This window comes from Astyanax mexicanus, chromosome 17 (genome assembly GCF_023375975.1).
Source record: "Astyanax mexicanus isolate ESR-SI-001 chromosome 17, AstMex3_surface, whole genome shotgun sequence".
Taxonomy (NCBI): Eukaryota; Metazoa; Chordata; class Actinopteri; order Characiformes; family Acestrorhamphidae; genus Astyanax; species Astyanax mexicanus.
This window is the reverse complement of record NC_064424.1, coordinates 15,609,431-15,618,453: the sequence shown is the minus strand read 5'-3', so window position 1 is coordinate 15,618,453 and position 9,023 is coordinate 15,609,431.

Here is a 9,023-nt window from a genome sequence, read left to right as displayed (position 1 = left end):
CAAGAACCTTCAGCCCTAGACTTACAGGGGTTGGACAATGAAACTGAAACACCTGTCATTTTAGTGTGGGAGGTTTCATGGCTAAATTGGACCAGCCTGGTGGCCAATCTTCATTAATTGCACATTGCACCAGTAAGAGCAGAGTGTGGTGGTTCAATTAGCAGGGTAAGAGCACAGTTTTGCTCAAAATATTGCAATGCACACAACATTATGAGTGACATACCAGAGTTCAAAAGAGGACAAATTGTTGGTCCACGTCCTGCTGGCGCATCTGTGACCAAGACAGCAAGTCTTTGTGATGTATCAAGAGCCACGGTATCCAGGGTAATGTCAGCATACCACCAAGAAGGACAAACCACATCCAACAGGATTAACTGTGGACACAAGAGGAAGCTGTCTGAACAAGATGTTCGGGTGCTAACCCGGATTGTATCCAAAAAAACATAAAACATAAAAGCACGGCTGCCCAAATCACGGCAGAATTTAATGTGCACCTCATCTCTCCTGTTTCCACCAGAACTGTCTGTCGGGACAATAAACTATTGTGGTCTAAAACCAGGTGTTTCAGTTTCATTGTCCAACCCCTGTACCTCTCCACTCCACTTCCTGCCTGCACATACCTTCTTGCCTGATGCTACTTTGGGATCACTGGAGTCTCTGTATGCTAAGGCTTCCCTTGTCTGAATCACCATGAACTCTTTTCAAATGTAACCTTCGTAAATAGCTACTGATTTTCCTCCTCAGAGCCTCAACTGTTAACAAGTGAACATCATATGGTAACAGTGCCATTACATCCTGAACAGGATGGCATGCCACGCAGATACATCCAAGTCTTAAAATGACCAGGCAACCTTGACTTGTCAGTCTTGGATTTGTGGATGGCAGCTGTGTCCCTCAGAATGCAATCAGAGAGGTTCCCCTTGCTCTTGTCTGGCTTTTCTGACAGTATTAGAATGGTGGTCCCCAATACTGAAGCAGAACTTGCCCACAAATTTCCCTTACTTTAACACAATGGACCTTGATTTAAAATGAAAACTATGGCTTCTTTCCACTGCAGGGTTAAGTGGCTCTGAGCACAGAGGGTAACTGTTCAGGTGGATTTTCCCATTGGACAGGGTTCTGCATAGAACACCTTAGCTATAACTGTATTTGGGGGCATAGTATGGTTCTGAATGGTTTATTGTAGAGGTCCACTGATTGGCTGCATGTTTGTGTAACCAGACTAATGAGTCTATACTGGCACAGAATCGTATGGCAAGCCCTATTGTAACTATTTGGCTCTGCAGTGGAAAAGAGGCTAATGTTCCACTCAGACATAGCAAGGAGAGATTTGCTCTGTTTTAGAGATGCTCACCAAGTCAGAAATGCTCAGGTGGTGGTGATAGGAACCAGACATTTGTTAAGAGTTTAATAGGCTACCTCTAAAAGCTCTTTAACAGAAAGTTTTAAACAAAATGGTTAGGAACATGCTGTCAATGCCTTTAATTGAGAAACGGTCGGGTGTTGTGTCCTAACTTTCGTGTATAGAGATATCTAAGCTTAGAGGAACAGCATCGTTGGACTCTAGCCTATTCACACTAGCTGTGGATATCTAACCACTTGTGTATGTTGCTCTGGACAATTTTAAAAGCAAGACCTATATTAGATGTACCTTTTTAGGAGAAGTAAATAGGGTGTCTATATTAAAAAAAAAAAAGAGAGAGACTCTGGGTGTCCATTGTGGCTAGGAAGTTGGCTTTAAGTAGGACCAGGGTATTGTGTATGTGTGTGGATGGCAATAAACATCAATGGATAACTATTTACTTTTTATTTTAAATGTATGCCAACTCCTGTGTTTTACAAATTTAATGAATAAAAAGAGAAATGAGGACCAACATTTACCTGTTTCGTATTTTAATGGCAATGTAAAAACTAAATGAACTAAATAATAATAAATAAATAAAATTTCTCGTATTTTATGAAACATTTTCTCAGTGCTTATATTTTTTTACACTTGAAAGAGGACAGTCGAACACCACATGCATCAAATGTTGTGAAACAATTACTGGTGTCATTGGGAAGCAGTTTGACCATGCAGATGCTGGTACATATATACACTATGAACATATTTAAAGTGAAATATGAAGAAAATAGGAGATTGCACTGCTCATAAAATCAAGAAGTTACATGGTTCATAGTACAAATTCAGATACCATGTTGGCCTATTACATGTGTCACAATCCATTTAAGAAAGGATGTTGCAAAGCCAAATATATACAAATTATATTATTTGTATCACTACTATAAAATTGCATTGCATGTACAATCTCAGTTCACTTAGAGTAAATAAAATGTATTTATTTGGATTTAGTGTTATTGTGGCATTGTGATCTAAACATCACCACTTTAAACAAATCAGTCAGTATTGTTATCTCTAATGAGCCATTAAAATGAATTAAAATATCAGTATCACTGAATTACGCAGACTTGAATAAACTCAGTGGAACTGTCCATAAAAATATAATGGTACTAAAAATTGATCTTTGGAGCAATGCCACAGAAAAACACACCTTTAGTTCTTCAAAGATCCATTTTTTTGCGAAATGGATTTGAAGAAGTTTGAGAAGACTGAGAACCCTTTAGGGATCTTTATGTTTAAAAGTCTCTCATCAGTTCCCATCAGTCAGTTGAAGTGTAGATACATTATGGCTCTTATAATTACTCCTCAGTGATAGAGTCATAAACCTCTATCATAAACAGTTTATCTCTCTCCACCTCACTCTCTCTCTCTCCATATACTGATACAATCATACAGCTAGGGTGAGTATCAGCATTACATTCGACGAGTGCCAGGACGCATACTTCAGGGAGCTTTGCGTAAGACATGCCGCTGTTGCCGTGGCCTTGCAGACGCAGCACAAGCCCATCAGTCCTGAGTTCTGTTCCAGAAGCTACATGGTAAGACTGATCTGAGCACACGGCCGTTTGCCACGAGGCCGTTTCTCAGAGCTATCTGATTTAAAAGCTACCGGCTGCTCAGACACGGCTGCAAACAGTCAATGTTTATCTTCATCACCTCCTTTACACTGCCGGGATCTGATTCCATTTTACTGCTCTTACAGATTATAATTTATTTACAGTGAAAAACTTTTCTCCCTTAAACTCCAAAGTTATTTAGAAGCTGTATAATTTATCCCTTTTAAAACTATATATTAGCTTTTATTTTTAGATACAATAATAATATCATTTATAATAACCAAAATAATAACAATAACACTAGAATAATGACTATTATTCATTTGAATGTCATTCATATTAAATCAGTAACACTGCTATTACTATTATCCCTATTGTTGATAATAATGCATTCATTCGTTAAGCTAAAATTTTTATTAACAGTAGTATTAATAGTAATTTCAGTGTATTCATTTTTTTATATTATTACCATTTAATCAATAACACTGATTTACTATTATATTTTACACTATTTGTGATGATAATAGTCATTCATTATCATCTTTCCTTCAAGAATCCATAATGTTATTTATAGTAGTAGTAAATATATCAGCATATTTTAATTGATCTTAATATTATTAGTATTTAATTAATAACACAGACACTATCACTATGTTATAATAAATTTTTCATTAATCAAGATAAACTGTACTGTACAGAGTTACTGTATTATTAAAAGTAGTAATAATAATAATTTTAAAATATTCTATTTAAATATAATTGGTAATAATTACAATGTTTTTATTATTAGCTCTACTGCTAATATTGATATTAGATTGAAATAATATTTTATTGCATTAACAGCAGTGGTCATAATATCAGTATTTTTATTTTTTATTTTTTATTTGAATATGATTCACCAATATGATAGTATTAGAGCAATAATACTTTTGGTACTGGTAATACTATTATTAATCATAATAATAAGTTTATTTATTATATTTGTGTTGTTATGCTTATGCCCCAAAACAGTAAAGATTCCGTACATTATTACATATAATTACATCATATTAGTAAGCAAAGATTGACTGAGATAGAAAATAATTTTGCAGCATTTTTCATTAATATGACTTGGGGTTCATGCAGCTTTACTAAAGTAACACAGTGCAATGTAGCGTTCTGGACTGGAGTGACAATGACAGAGATGCTATTCTCTCTTTTACAGGGTGTGGATCATCAGAACGATTAGGAAGCTGCTATTTTAAACCAGGGTTGGGCATCCGAGGGCTGGAGTCCCGCAGTTTGTTAAATTTTCTTCTCTAACAAACATCATAAACCTGGCAATTAACAGGTGAGATCAGTTAAGCGAACCTGAGATTGCCACCACTTATTTAAACATGTTGTATTTTGCTGCTGCTCCTTTAAAATGACATTTGTAAATGATGTTTGTTCTAATTGTCTGACCTGCACTGTGCCTTATTCAAAAATCAGCCCAGGCTAATACGCTCCTTATAACTGGAAAACGAATAGGTGGGGCTAAAGTGCTTTTGATCTAAGAAGCACAGGTGTTTTATGATATCACAAAAACAATAAACTGAAATTTGCTGAGTTAGTAAATATAAAAGTCGGTGCATATAAAAACTCCATTGCACATCTATTCACTAACAATCTATTATTTATAATGATGAATTACTAACTCTGTTTTTTCTGCTAAAAGGGCTACAACATCCACTACTCATACCCAGGCCTCCTTTACATACTACGCTACGCTAATTCCTACCGCTTTGAGTAAATAGCTTAACTTAAAGCAGGAATAGCTGCCCTGGGACTGTTGTGACCACCGCTGGGGGAAGCAATCAGCCTGTAATAGGCCCTAAAGCAGTCGCAGATGATGGAGGGATGGCCTACTGTAGCAGTCTGGAGGGGCTTTGACTGTAACCGCAATGTGCTGGCTTTCCATAGATGAAAGTAAACAGCAACTGTTGCCACAATCAATCCTAAACAGCTGTTAAGGGGTCATGTGACATTAAGGCACATGGTCTAACCTTGTTTTTTTTTTTAATCTACACTTTTGTCATGTCACGCTTCTGTGTAAGCTGAACACGGAGTGAAGTTCCCAACAACAAAAGACGAGGCAGATCAAACTGAATGCTAGTGTATTAAGTAGAGTGGCTTTATTCCTGCTGGGCTGGGCTTTGTAATTAACTGATGTAGTGCTGTGCTGTTTACACTGGGCTGTGAGCCATCTCCTGTAAAAATGAAATACGCTCTACCTTACTTATTTCAAGAAAGCTTGCACCAGAGCTCGCTTCCACAATCTGATGTGGAAAATATCCTTGAAATCTAATAGGACAAGCGTGGAAGTCTTATTCACAACTACTCATGCTCCAGTTGTCCAAAGATTTCAACCACTATGGCAATTTAAAGACAGCACATTTGATTAGTTCCAAGAGTGCATTTATTAGAAGAGAAGAATGAAAAATATCTCAAGATTGGTAGCTTTAAATGCATTCATATTGCATAAATAAAAATACAAGAAAAAATGTAACTCGATCTGCCAGCCGACCTTTACTTGGTGTCCAAATTTCTGGATGAATGTCAGACCACTTTAAAATGAATACAAAGCATTTTTTGCTTCAGTATTTTATAAGATGTTTAGTCTGGCCAAACCAATTTGTTCTCTGTTTTTTCACATCTGCAGAGTGGCACTCTCCATGTTACATGGGGAAGATTCCTAATCTGAGACTTCTGACCATGGATGGTTGTGGTGTTAAAGGTTTGAATTCATGATCGCTTGTCTCTGGACAAGCAGGCAGTTAGACAGTTGTGCCACTCTAAGGCTATGAAATCATGTACTGTCACACATTAGCCTGTGTCTGTCCTGTGTTTTTCTTTTGGTTTTCTGTGCTCCTGCCCTCTGTTTTCCTGTGTTGTGTTTCCAGCCATGTGCTTTTTTTGAGCACATGGCATTGTTTTGTTATTGTCCAGTCTCCACCCTAGCCCCACCCTAGCCCTGCCCTAGTCATTAGTGTTATCACCTTGTGTCTCATTTGTAACTCCGCCCCCTCATTACCTCCACAGGTGTCCCTAGTGTGTGCCTGTGTATAAATACCCCATGTGCTCCTTTGTTCTCTGTCGTGCTTTTTGTTTGATGCTGTCCTGGTTGTTTTTTTTTTATATTGTTTGATTCTTTGTTAGTTTATTTCACTTCTTTGTTTGTTTTGACCTGGTTTAGTCATTTGTTCTAAGTCTTTGTTTTTATAGTCTTAGTGTTTATTTTCTTGTCCTAGTTCTTTGGTTTGTCTTATTATGTCAAATAAAACCGACTTGCATTTTCATCTGGCCTCCTCCTCTTCGTTACAACATCTCTGTTTCTGAGAAAGAAAAATAATATTTTTTTCTGTTTCAGTTTTTAAGAATTTCATCGCTCTAGAGACAGACGGTGGAGTAACTGTCTGCTCGTAAAGTGTGAGGAGACCAAACATTCAAATCCCATTAAACAATGTCAAACAATTTCTATTCTGTGAACATCATAAACATCAAGGGCTAACATGCAGATGGGAATAAACAGACTAAAAAACTTTTAAAATTCAAGACACCTTTTTATTTCAGAAATGAAATATGGCAGCTTTTAAGATTGCGACCATGTTTTAAACACAGAGCCTAAATATAGCCCCTTTTTACCCATTATTTGCTGGAGTATTTAGATATGTTATAAGCCCTTTGTTTTATTTCCCTTTTTGTTTAATTTCAATTTAATTTATACTGCAACTTTTGAGTTATTTAAGCATTTCAGCTGCAGCTGAAAAGGTTTACAAAGGTTTATAAGTTGGTTCAGCTCAACTATCGACCAAACTGAGACGCAGAGGTAAATACCTGAGTCATATAAAATGTTATGAAAAGATTATATATTCTTCCATGCATTTGCATCATCGAATACTTTAACAACTCATAACCTAACCCCTGTCTGCCCTATTCATTATATTTGTGATAACTGTAAATAAAATAATGTACAGAAAACCTGTTGACTTGTAGCTCGCTAATGTCAGAGAGATGTATTTTAATTCTTCTATAATTCTGTATAATCCTATAATTGAGTGAATGCTATTCTTTTTTTACAGTCTATAACCCTTAAAATCTGTTTAATTGTTTAGTAGAGCAAATTAGAATTAATTTGAGTATCTTATTAAAGAAGATGTTAAATCTAACCCAACCTGACTGTACCTTTTAAACAAATTATCAGAGGAATGTTAGGCTAATAAAATCCCCTAGAGGATGCTGTGTCTCTCAGTGGTATAACTTTTCCATAAATCAAGAAGATTTTTGGTGTTTTTGGTGGAAATTTTAACGTAAGCATATTATAGTTACAGAGGGTTATGATTAATAGAATACTATAACTTTACTGTATGGACTTTTGAAAGAGGTTTCCAATTTAAAAATAGATGTCTTTATAAATAAACAAAAAAAAACATTAACACATTTATTATTGCTCTAAACTAACAAAAAACAAACCAAGAAATCTTGTTCTTTAAGGAACAGAAGTGGTTTGTCTATGGCTTTACTCAGAGACTTACTATAGTACCTTTTATTTTTTAAGAGTGTAAGCACAGGGGTATTAATATCTATATTGAAAAAATGCAAACTTTTATTATTTTACACAGGTTTCGGTGTATATTTTCTTATTTTTTGTAATTTTACGAATTTAAAAAACTGTTGTCATGTGGAAAGAAATGAAATATACATGAAATAACTTACAGGAGTGCCATAAAATGTTTGTTATAACTGGTCATTTTCTGGAACCCCTGGTACCTCAAAATTACTGCCCTAAAGTAAATAAATAAATATATCCTGTGTTTTGTCATTTTAAAATCCTAAAAACTGCAGGTGCAACAAAAATTGCCCATAAAATGGTAATATGCTCTACTTTTTTAAACAATGGAGTAATATAAAAGAGTAATAATTTGCAAAAAAAAAAAACATTTGATGTGACATCAATATCATCCTACACACAGTTTCTGTCTGCTTCTAAACATCTCAACTGCCTCTGCTTAAAATCAGGTTGGCTTGATTTAGTTTGTTACAAACTTTTATACCCACTTTGCTTCTTCAATGCAATTTGCGTGAGAGCCTTCAGCTCTCCTCTCCTCCAGCCCTGCTGACTGAGATCCAGCAGCCGTGAAACAGGAGCCCTATTACTCACAAGGCCAGCAGCAGTAAATCAGCAGCGACTCACACAGATGCATATGTCAGATTACTGCTATAGCAGCAGCGGTAGGAGAGTAAATATAAAAACGGATCAGTCAGTGACAAAGAAAGATCGGCTTATTAACACAGATTTAAGGTGGAGCTACGGTGTTAGATTAGTATTCGTTTTGAATAATTAAAGTAAAAAAAATAGGCGTTAGAAACAGAAGCAGTTGTGAAAGCAGACGAGAGTGTATCTGTATCAGAATAAATTCTTGAAATTGTTAAAGGTTATACTCGCATGGTCTCAGTAATGAAAGCAAACCTGCCATGTTTTTTTAGGATTACATTCCATTTAAAGGCTTAAATGTCTAACGTCTAAAAGAAGATCATATAAAAGCTCTTCCTCAGATAACCTGCTCATGTGATGCAAATGTGACTTGATTTAAATGTGTGTCATTGCCTGATTATGACCCCCTGCTGTTCTGTCTCTATTTTGCAGAGTGTTCCAATTATGAACAACTGGTGAACCCTGTCAATATATATATATATATATATATATATATATATATATATATATATATATATATATATATATATATATATATATATATATATATATATACACACACAGCTCTGGAAGAAATTAAGAGACAACTTCAATTTTTTTAATTAGCTTCTCTGGTTTTGCAATTTATAGGTACATGTTTGCGTAAAATGAACATTGTTTTATTCTATAAACTACAGTTAACAAATTCCAATTAAAAATATTGTCAATTAGAGCATTTATTTGCAGAAGATGAGAACTGGTTGAAATAACAAAAAAAGATGCAAAGCTTTCAGACCTTAAATAATGCAAAGAAAACAAGTTCATATTTATAAAGTTTTAAGAGCTCAGAAATACA